The 12,652-nt window shown below is 27.5% G+C and overlaps 1 long non-coding RNA gene across 1 annotated transcript; it reads left to right on the plus strand.

The window, feature by feature from the left end:
- Positions 1–383: 383 nt before the first annotated feature.
- LOC114258062 (uncharacterized) lies at positions 384–3,982 on the plus strand. The gene is made up of 3 exons (XR_003627821.2): positions 384–1,568; positions 2,100–2,139; positions 3,089–3,982. It is a non-coding gene; the product is annotated as an uncharacterized LOC114258062 (long non-coding RNA).
- Positions 3,983–12,652: the final 8,670 nt, after the last annotated feature.

Consider the following 12,652-nt stretch of genomic DNA (forward strand, 5'->3'; position numbering starts at 1 on the left):
CTATTGATGTGGGATAGCAAGTCGGTATAACATGTGTGGAAACGCACCCTACAATCGTGTACTTCTTATATATATAGAAAAAATAGAAGCTTGTTTCCATGCTTCCCTTTATGTTACTTCATTGTTTAAGGCTCCGTTTAGGATGTTGGCTTTTTGGTTAAAATAGTTAAAAATCCAAAATATTTAATCACATCACTCTCTTTATTTTTCTACACGGTCTTTTTTTTTTTTTTTTTTTTTTTTTTGTAAAATTTAAAAAGTTAACTAAAATAACCACCTCCCAAACACCTTCTAAGTCTTTAACAGAATCTAGTTATAGGACAAGTATGTGATTAGAAAATGAGGGCAAGAGAATAAAATTACCATTATTTCCCACCAATACACACTTTGCTCCACGCGATATGTATGTGAGAGTTATATAATGTAATATATATATAGTCAAATGCTTAAAATAGGGATTGAGAGGCAAGAAAATAAAACTTTTGAAATAAGAAAAGGCAAGAGAGAAATCAAAGAGAAAGAAAGATGAATAGATGAAAAACTGAGTTACTGTGGAAAACAGAGCTTCATGATTTTGAATTCTACAAAACCCTAGTTTATCTCCTTAATTGTTCACAATTAACGCTTTGTTTTAGTTGAATATAATCATATTTTGATGTAAATTTTAGAATGAAATGTGTATTAGTGGGAAATAAAAATGATTGTCCTCTCTTGCCATCATTTTGTAGTCATATATTTGTTACATGAATGGATTATTTTAAAAACATAAACAATCGAGTAACATAAGGGATACATTGGCATTTGACTAGAAGTGTAGGGGATTGATTGCCCCCGATTTCATGTGTAAGGACCAAGTGAGATTTAATACAAAATATCTATATAATAAAACAGAACGATTTTTGAAAATATATAAAATGTATCTCTGATACATTTTATTTTAAGGGCTCAGATCAATTGTGATAAACATCAATGGTTGAGATGATTCTTTGATTCCCGCCCAAACACTCGGTGCTCTCTCTCTCTCCCACATACCCACGTCTCCTCTCCATTCCATCTTTATCTCTATCTCCCTCTCTGTTGCACGTCTCATCTCATTCACTCTTTATCTCTATCTCCCTCTTTGTTCCTCTTCTTTCCTACCCTTTCTCTGCACTCGCTCCCGACGCTACCTCTTTCTTTCTCTCTCACCCGATTTCTGCCTCTCCCCCTTCTCTCTCAGTGGCTTCAGTTCGTAACCCTCCTACTCACTTTTTCAAGGCTAGGGTTTCCGATTAAGAACCGCGAAACTGTGCATCGATTGGCTCACCGAGTTGGCTCACCGAGTTGGCTCCTCTCACCACTATAGTCGCCGCCGTCATCTTTTCTTTCTCTCTCTGCTTCGAACCCCCATTGGAGCTCTCTGGTACCTCTCTCCATCTCTTTCTCTTTCTCTCCATGCTTTAAGTTTAAATTGTTGGTTCATGGTTTCTGGTTTATCGTCATCTCTGTTTCTGGTTCATGGTTTATTATTTTGGTGAAACAGAGCTACTTCAGAGCTACACCAAACCTGAGGCTTCTATCTGTGCAAGGTAAGATTTCTGTCTTTATTTCCTTTCTCTCTCTGTTCCCCTTCATTTTCTTCTCATAATTTTTTTGACTTTCACTGGCTTGCTAATCAAACAGCTTCTGTAAATTGGTTTGTATCTCTCTATCTAGTTGTTTGCCTATGCCATTTTCTTGGTATACAAACAGGGCTTTGTTTGGTGGTTATCAAAAATTTGTGGGTTTTGTGAACTATTTGCCTATGCTATTTTCTCTCTATCTGGTTCTGTTTTTTTTATTAAATACTCTCACATGAAATTACTTCAATTGTTGATGGTTCATGGTTTCTGGTTTATCATCATTTCTATTTCTGGTTCATTTATGTTTATCATCATTTTTGGTTCATGGTTTATTGTTTGGTTCTATGCTTCAAGTTTAAATAGAAATGATGATATATGTGTGCTCAAATCTCTCTTAGCCAACTGTATATGTGCTGAATTGATTGTTATTTATTTTTCATTTTCTGTGACTTAATTACCTATATCTTAATTTTATTTGCTTCAATTGTGTTGGTGCAGATACAAAAAAAAGCAACCATCTCTGGATTGCATGATAAAGGTTCGTTTAGAAAGTGAAATAGTAGTATTTAACAATAAATATAACACTTCATATCTTTTTACTGGAAGTTTTCCAACCAAAAATAAGTAATTCAAAAAAAAAAAAAAGAAAGAAAAGGAAGTGAAAATAAAAATATGCTACTGTGCGTCATCCATGATGAGTTTCACAGCAGCAAAGAATGGTGGTTTTCTTCTGTTACGCGCTTTCAAGCCATTTTACCTTCTACAATTTGTTGATCAGTAGAAATGATGATAAACAGAAATGAACCAGAAATGATGATAAACATAAATGTTGATTAGCAGATTTCTAATTTGGTTTTTGTAGATAGCGATTGTGTGGTATGTGTGCTCAAATTTATATTATTCATATCATCTTTGGGATTCTTTGTGCTATATAGTAGAAATCTGCTGATCAACATTTGGTAAATAAATATTATATACCCCTACTTTTGTTAAGTAACAGAGAAAATAGTGGAATTAGGGGAACAAGTAATTTTATGAATCAGATACATTTTTGTGAAAAAAAATTCTCTCTAATGGCACTTTTATGGGCCATCAATTTTGTTTATCTGAAAATATGGCTATTCGAACATGACCTACATCTATGGTAGTCAATTGAACAAAAACCTTAATCCCAATTATTGGTTGGCTATGTGGATCATTGTCCATATGACTTCATTCAAAGTCACATCTTTGGTTTAATCTAAGGTATCATGACCAAGATCTGTGATTATTATAAGTAAAAGAAAAAGAAAAAAGAAAAGGGAAAGAAAAGACAGAAAGAAGACCTAGATCCCAAGACCCTAGATGCTGGACAATTTGTATTCATCAGACATTTTAGACTTATTTCAGTATTTTTCTTCTTTCTATTCTTCATTTCTTTCTTGTTTGCTGTTTATATGATTGAATGAATTTAGCTAATGTGCCAGCTGCTTGATCGATTGTGACAGTTGTGTGCTCTTCAAGGCACTAGCAGAGAACCAAGTCTTAGAGTTAATTTGGAGCCCTTTCCTTAACAATAGCTGAAAGTCAATGATGATGCTTTTTTAATTCGAAGAAGGATGTGGGGGCTTCGAACCCCCATTGTTTTATTGATTCAAAATTACGAATCAAAATGTGAACAAAATTAATTTTCAATTAGATGAGACGATGTAAATAAAAATAAGAAATGATATGTTTGGATAATAATTTATAAATGATGATATTCAAAAAATATAAGCTGATTAAAAAAAATTTAATAATTTATTTTTCATTTTTTGTGACTTAATTAAACATTTTATTGATTGTTATTTACACTTCATTTTTGTGACTTAATTACGTATATCTTAATTCGTAATCATAGGGCCTGGTGGTCTCATGAAAACATTATACCTTCACATATGGATCAGCTATAGAAGTTGGAGCTCTTAGGGAGGTAGTTTAGTTTTAATTAATACAGAACATTAGAAACTGAAATTAATATGCTTTTGGTTGATAGGTCCATAATTTTGAATCAATAAAATGTTTACATTACTTTCAAAATGTGAACAAAATTAATTTTCATAGGGGCTTCTGGTATGATAATTTGTAATCACAGGGCCTGGTGGTCTCATGATAACATTATACCTTCACATATGGATTAGCTATAGAAGTTGGAGCTCTTAGGGAGGTAGTTTAGTTTTGATTAATACAGAACATTACATACTGAAATTAATATGCTTTTGGATGACAGGTCCATAATTTTAAATCAATAAAATGTTTACATTACTTTCAAAATGTGAACAAAATTAATTTTCAATAAGATGAGGCGATGTAAATAAAAATAAGAAATGATATGTTTGGATAATAATTTATAAATGATGATATTTAAAAAATATAAGCTGATTTAAAAAAATAATTTAATAATTTAATTTTATTATATTTAATAAAATTTAAATCACATTATGGAAATTTCTTAATTTGGTTATTGCTCTGGTTTGGCTCCTCTCCATTTGTGGCAAGAAAATGGAGATCTCAAGGACAAGCACTTTCTAATGGTGCCCACTATAGAACAAACAACCCAAACTTTTTCTTGGCCTTTTTTCTCAATGGAACACAAAACATCTGATTTGACTTAATTAGTTGCTCTTATATTTGATTTGTTTAGAATTGTAAAGTACAGTCTGTTAAATATATTTTTATAACTGTATTTTAATCTTAATATTATTTACACCGTGTCTTTAGACACATACATACGCTAATAGGAATATAAAATATAATTTACCCATAAAAAAAAGTACAGTCTGTTAAATATATTTTTATAACTGTATTTTAATCTTAATATTATTTACACCGTGTCTTTAGACACATACATACGCTAATAGGAATATAAAATATAATTTACCCATAAAAAAATTATGAAGTACATGTCATATATACCTTTTTAGAGGTGCACATTATAACTTCTTAAATGTATATATAGAAAAAATAGACGTTTGTCTTCACGCTACACCAGGTCTATTTCAGAGCCGTGGTCCTACCACAAGCACCATTTTAACGAGTCTATTTCAGAGCCGTGGTCCTACCACAAGCACCATTTTAACGATTTAGTTGGTTGATTTTTTTTTTTATGTTGAGTAGATTATTAAAAAAAAAATTGATAATTGCTACTATGGTTTTGACACATTAGTCTTTTAAAAAAAATAGATGACATGCATGATTTTGAAATTAGATTACCTTTCTTTCTTTTTTTTCTTTTTTTCTTTTTTTCTTTTAAAAAAAATATTACTGTAATTGTTAGATCAATTTCATTTTTGTAGGATGACAATCAACGTTGACTCAGAAAATCAACAGGTCAAATTGTTGAACATTGATTTAAAAACTGGCCGGCTCAATCTGATTTTTTAGTACTCGAATTTGGATACTCACCGGGTTATCGGTGTGAACAAATATCCCACACAAACTGGCCTAGTATGAATCGAATTCTTGCAACGATTCGGACAAAAACCAGTCCAATTCGTAGGCTACAAACATCAATTCACTATAAAAAAAATTAAGATTTTAGAGATCAAAATTTATAGATAAAATTATTTTTTAGGGACCAAATAATTTTGTTGCTAAAAGTACCGTTATTATATTTTTAATTATTATCATTTTGGGACCAAATTTTGTCTAAAAAAATAAACTATTTTAAGACCAAATTATTTTGTCTCTAAAAATCTATTTATTAGTGACATTTTCAAAATTTTGTTACTGAAAGCCTTGTTTTTGACTTTTCGAGATGACCTTTTAACGACTATCCTCATGACGATGAAAATTGGTTCCTAAATGTTTTTTGCAACAAAATTTTTGTTTTTAGAGACCAAAATATTTGGGTTCTAAAACTCTTATATGTTGTAGTGATTGAAACTATCTCACCCGAATCGATACGTATTATTTGAAATTACTTGATACTACTATTGTTTATCCTTGTATAATTTTAATTGATCCGATTTTAATTTTAAATTTGTAATTTTGTATCAATTTAGTTTAAATAATTTCTCTCACTAGTGGTTTTTATGAAAAAAACACACGTAAACAATCATACTTTTAGAGGTAAAATTATACTGTAATTTTTTTTATATTAGGGAGTCAACCTCAACCAATTTAATAATCAGTTTTCGTCAAAACTTTAACCAACAGTATTCAGTGTGTTTGGTTTGAGTTTTTTGAATTAAGTTTTTTGAAAACAGAGTTTTTTGGTTTTCGTGTTTTTTTTGTTTTTAGTGAATATTTTTAAAATTTTAAACATTTTTTTTTTATTTTTTAGATGCACCTTACTTAGATGTATCTAAAAAGTAAAAAATTTGTGAAAAAATATTTTTAAAAATAAATAAATACATAAAAATACAAAAAATAGGCTGAATTCTCGTATTTTTTTTTATTTTTTTGGTATTTAGTGAATTTTTAAAAGGTTTTTTAATTTTTTTTTTTTTTACTTTTTAGGTATATTTATGTTAGGTATGTCAAAAAATTAAAAAAATTTAGTAAAAATAAAAAAAAAACAAAAAATAAAAAGTAGAATTTTTTGAAAAGTATTTTTGAAAAGTGATAACCAAACATAGTGATTAATTTGACTAAATTAAATACAATATTTAAAATTAAACATTAAAATCGAATTAATTCAATGTGCAAGAATTAAAACAGCATCAGTGACGAAATATAAAAATTATTAGTATAATTCGCCAAAAAAGAAAAAAAAAAAATATACAATGACAAAATACATGAACACCTACACATAACATAATATATATATATATTTACATATATTTGGAGAAATACATAACAGTGTACATATATTTTGGAGGACAAATCCACATAGCTATAAACACAGCACACTTGGCAAAGCCTACACTCTTACAAAGCAGCCAACACATGACCATCCTCACCACCACCTACAGTGAGGCAGTCCGCAGACTGTTTATTACAACGATCTGTCTATATATATATATATCAAGCCCCTTCATACATAATCTCATTCTCATGTAATGAATGAGAGAGATAGATAGATACCACATGACATAATATCGGTAAGGTTGATTCAAGCAGCTGCACCACGGCGACGGAGTTCGGCGAGATCTTCGCTAATTATATATATATATAATTACTGTCTATTCAGATTCCCATTCCGGTTCCGATTACAGAAACGGTAGCGGGAGGGGGACGTCGGCGGGCAACGGTGGGTCCAGGACTGGGAAATCCGGTTCCGGTGGCGGGAAGGGGCCGGGGAAAGGCCACTCTGGGAACGGGGACGGTGGGACCGGGACTGGGAAGGGGCCAGGCGCGGGGAGGGGGATGCTTCCTCCACCTCCCATTAATTTACTTCTTTTCTTTTTTTCTTTTTTCTTTTTGAGAGAGAGAGAGAGAGAGATAGCTAGCCCGGGATGTTGTTGAGTTGAGTATACGTGTGTGTATCTATATATAGTGAGAGGTATTGCTATTGACAGGGTGATGATTGATTGGAGCACAGTATAACCATGACATTAGCCCGAAATTGATTTGGCTTGGCCGAAAGGACACATCTCTAGATGCCCCACTTGCAAGGCATCCTTCTTCCAGCAGTGGGGTTCCAAACGTTGAGATCGTAAATTGATTCGAGTGGTACACCTTGTTTGGAAAATGACATTTATCTATTCTATTATTAAATGAGAATAGTGATTTTGGTGTCATGAAGTCACCTCACAGAATTTTTTTTTTTCAATTTTTCCTAAAATGATCTTAATTTCTTACACTTACATTAGTTTTAATTAGGGGTAAAATGATAAATTAAAACAACCAATTCCACTTTCCCACTTCCCACTCCCCACGTCTCCAGTCCTCAAGCAGTTACATCTTCATTGCATTTTACATTTTGTTTTGATTTCACTGAAAAATTCTTAACAACTTCACTGTATTTTACATAATTTTTTTTGAAAGTTCTCTTATGAAAATTCACTGTATTTTGCATAAAAAATTCAGAAAGTTCTCTTCTGAAAGCATCTTGTGGATATATGATTGGTTCTATGTTTCTATTTGGTAAGTTCTCTTCTGTATGAATGTGTATCTTCACTATATTGTGTATCTCAACTGTATCTTCGTCGTAGTTCTCTTCCCTATATGCAGGTTTAATCCATTTTTAAAGATTAAATGTTAGGTAAAGCTAAAAGTATTATTTTCTTAGACTTTCTGGGTTTATCTGTTCACCTTTGCACCAGTTACACTAGCTGCAATGGAGTTCCAGAGAAAGAAAAGAAAAGAGATTTGATCTGATACGGTAGGATTGCAAATAGATGGTTAAGGAAGAAAGGAATAGAGATTTGATCTGGGGTGCTAGGATTGCAAATAGGTGGTCATGATAAATAAAATTTTGATATGATTTGGTCAAACTTAAAATTATAGATAATATTAATTTCAATGATCAACTAAGAAAACATCACGTTTATTATATAAAAATATTCTATATATACAATTGAGTTTTCTGTTAGTTCAGAAATTGTGATTTTTTGTTTTTTTTTTTTTGGTAGCAAAAATTGTGATTTTTTTTTTTTGGTTTTTTGTTTTCTTAATTTTATGTGTGTGCTTTTAAAAAAACAATTTAGCATTCTTAAAATCAGTTGTTTTTTTAAAATAACAGTATTAAAATTTATTTTAAAAAAAAACAGCTTTCTTTTTTTTTGCATTTTTATTATTTTATTTTTTATATTAATGGGTTTGTATTTTGATATTTTGTGTGTGCACTGTTAAGTATACGGTGTGGTAGGAGTTTAAATAAATGGTTATGGAAGAAAAGAAAGAGATTTGATCTGGTCTAGTAGGATTGCAAATAGATGGTTATGATAAATAGAATTTTGATATGATTTGGTTAAACTTAAAATTATAAATAATATTAATTTCAATCATCAACTATGAAAACATCATGTTTATTATATAAAAATATTCTGTATTTACAATTGAGTTTTCTGTTAGTTCAGAAATTGTGATTTTTTTTTTTTTGGTTTTTTGTTTTCTTAATTTTATGTGTGTTTTTAAAAAAACAATTCAGCATTCTTAAAATCTGTTGTTTTTTTTTTTTAAATAACAATATTAAAATTTATTTAAAAAAAAAACAATTTTCTTTTTTTTTTTTTTGCATTTTTATTATTTTATTTTTTATATTAATAGTTTATTATTATTTTTATTTGTATATATCAAATCTTTTTTTAATGTAATTGTTCCAAGAGTATGGGTTTGTATTTTGATATTTTGTGTGTACATTGTTAAGTATATGGTGTGGTACGAGTTTAAATAGATGGTTATGGAAGAAGAGAATAGAGATTTGATCTGGTGTGGTAGGATTGCAAATAGGTGGTTATGATAAATAAAATTTTGATATGATTTGGTCAAACTTAAAATTATAAATAATATTAATTTCAATGATCAACTAAGAAAACATCACGTTTATTATATAAAAATATTCTATATATACAATTGAGTTTTCTGTTAGTTCAGAAATTGCGATTTTTTGGTTTTTTTTTTTTAGTAGCAAAAATTATGATTTTTTTTTTGGTTTTTTGTTTTCATAATTTTATGTGTGTTTTTAAAAAAACAATTCAGCATTTTTAAAATCTGTTGTTTTTTTTTTAAAATAACAGTATTAAAATTTATTTTTAAAAAAACAGTTTGATTTTTTTTTGCATTTTTTTTATATTAATAGTTTATTATTATTTTTATTTGTATATATCAAATCTTTTTTTATTGTAATTGTTCCAAGAGTATGGATTTGTATTTTGATATTTTGCGTGTACACTGTTAAGTATACGGTGTGGTAGGAGTTTAAATAGATGGTTATGGAAGAAACGAAAGAGATTTGATCTGGTCTAGTAGGATTGCAAATAGATGGTTATAATAAATAGAATTTTGATATGATTTGGTTAAACTTAAAATTATAAATAATATTAATTTCAATCATCAACTAAGAAAACATCACGTTTATTATATAAAAATATTATGTATTTACAATTGAGTTTTCTGTTAGTTCAGAAATTGTGAATTTTTTTTTTTGGTTTTTTGTTTTCTTAATTTTATGTGTGTTTTTAAAAAAACAATTCTGCATTCTTAAAATCTGTTGTTTTTTTTAAAAAATAACAATATTAAAATTTATTAAAAAAAACAATTTTCTTTTCTTTTTGCATTTTTATTATTTTATTTTTTATATTAATAGTTTATTATTATTTTTATTTGTATATATCAAATCATTTTTTATTGTAATTGTTCCAAGAGTATGGGTTTGTATTTTGATATTTTGTGTGTAGCTTGTTAAGTATACGGTGTGGTACGAGTTTAAATAGATGGTTATGGAAGAAAGGAATAGAGATTCGATCTGGTGTGGTAGGATTGCAAATAGGTGGTCATGATAAATAAAATTTTGATATGATTTGGTCAAACTTAAAATTATAGATAATATTAATTTCAATGATCAACTAAGAAAACATCACGTTTATTATATAAAAATATTCTATATATACAATTGAGTTTTCTGTTAGTTCAGAAATTGTGATTTTTTGTTTTTTTGTTTTGGTAGCAAAAATTGTGATTTTTTTTTTTTGGTTTTTTGTTTTCTTAATTTTATGTGTGTGCTTTTAAAAAAACAATTTAGCATTCATAAAGTCAGTTGTTTTTTTAAAATAACAGTATTAAAATTTATTTAAAAAAAAAACAGCTTTCTTTTTTTTGCATTTTTATTATTTTATTTTTTATATTAATAGTTTATTATTATTTTTATTTGTATATATCAAATCTTTTTTTATTGCAATTGTTCCAAAAGTATGGGTTTGTATTTTGATATTTTGTGTGTACACTGTTAAGTATACGGTGTGGTAGTAGTTTAAATAGATGGTTATGGAAGAAAAGAAAGAGATTTGATCTGGTCTAGTAGGATTGCAAATAGATGGTTATGATAAATAGAATTTTGATATGGTTTGGTTAAACTTAAAATTATAAATAATATTAATTTCAATCATCAACTAAGAAAACATCACGTTTATTATATAAAAATATTCTGTATTTACAATTGAGTTTTCTGTTAGTTCAGAAATTGTGATTTTTTTTTTTGGTTTTTTGTTTTCTTAATTTTATGTGTGTTTTTAAAAAAACAATTCCTCATTCTTAAAATCTGTTGTTTTTTTTTAAATAACAATATTAAAATTTATTTAGAAAAAACAATTTTCTTTTTTTTTTTTGCATTTTTGTTATTTTATTTTTTATATTAATAGTTTATTATTATTTTTATTTGTATATATCAAATCTTTTTTTATTGTAATTGTTCCAAGAGTATGGGTTTGTATTTTGATATTTTGTGTGTACATTGTTAAGTATACGGTGTGGTACGAGTTTAAATAGATGGTTATGAAACAAAAGAATAGAGATTTGATCTGGTGTGATAGGATTGCAAATAGGTGGTTTTGATAAATAAAATTTTGATATGATTTGGTCAAACTTAAAATTATAAATAATATTAATTTCAATGATCAACTAAGAAAACATCACGTTTATTATATAAAAATATTCTATATATACAATTGAGTTTTCTGTTAGTTCAGAAATTGCGATTTTTTGGTTTTTTTTTAGTGGCAAAAATTGTGATTTTTTTTTTTTTGGTTTTTTGTTTTCGTAATTTTATGTGTTTTTAAAAAAACAATTCAACATTCTTAAAATCTGTTGTTTTTTTAAAATAACAGTATTAAAATTTATTTTAAAAAAAAACAGCTTTCTTTTTTTTTTTTTTGCATTTTTGTTATTTTATTTTTTATATTAATAGTTTATTATTATTTTTGTTTGGCTATATCAAATCTTTTTTTATTGTAATTGTTCCAAGAGTATGGGTTTGTATTTTGATATTTTATGTGTACACTGTTAAGTATACGGTGTGGTAGGATTGCAAATAGATGGTTATGATAAATAGAATTTTGATATGATTTGGTTAAACTTAAAATTAGAAATAATATTAATTTCAATCATCAACTAAGAAAACATTACGTTTATTATATAAAAATATTCTGTATATACAATTGAGTTTTCTGTTAGTTCATAAATTGTGATTTGTTGGTTTTTTGTTTTCTTAATTTTATGTGTGTTTTTAAAAAAACAATTCATCATTCTTAAAATCAGTTGTTTTTTTTTTTTACAACAAAACAATATTAAAATTTATTTTAAAAAAATAGTTTTCTTTTTTTTTTGCATTTTTATTATTTTATTTTTATATTAATAGTTTATTATTATTTTTATTTGTATATATCAAATCTCTTTTTATTGTAATTGTTTCAAGAGTATCGGTTTGCATTTTGATATTTTGTGTATACACTGTTAAGTATACATTTTATTTTCTTCATTAAAAAAGAAAATAAAAAGTTTCAAAAATTGGATTACATTTATCTTATAAAATAAATAAATAAATAATCAAAAATTTTATACGAACTATTTTGTAATAAACCGTACAAATGAATGGTTGTTTCAAGCACTAGGTGGGCCTCATAGTGGCCATGTTAATTAAGTAAACCAACCGCCTGTTAGGAAAATTGTGATTTTTTATTTTTATTTTTTTTAAAGGTATTGTTTGAGTTGTATAAAATGTTATTGTTATGATAGGGACCAAATTGACATATCGTACAAACTATAGAAACTATTCATATAATTTATCCTCAATTATTTATTATTTTTTATTTGGACTGGAAGCTGATAGTTATTTATTTTATTTTATTTTTATAAATAGGTGTTGGAGTCAATTTATATGGTGAAGTTAACTACTAGACAAATCATAATAAGTCTTCAAAGAGTAAGATGAATAAATCTGTTTAATAATTCTTTGGCTATTTAATTCTGTAATTTTTAGTTTTCTTTATGTACATCAAATCTGTTTCAATGTTACAATTTATTTTTCATTATGAGTATTCTAAGTCTCTTGGGTTTGTACTTTTTTATTTTGTGTGCTTCTGTATATACTTATGCTTAAATAGTTTTGGGGTTTGTCCTGTTTGGTATGTTTCTGTTTGGTATTTTTTTCA

Source organism: Camellia sinensis, chromosome 4 (assembly GCF_055761805.1).
Source record: "Camellia sinensis isolate YWXY chromosome 4, ASM5576180v1, whole genome shotgun sequence".
NCBI classification, from domain to species: domain Eukaryota; kingdom Viridiplantae; phylum Streptophyta; class Magnoliopsida; order Ericales; family Theaceae; genus Camellia; species Camellia sinensis.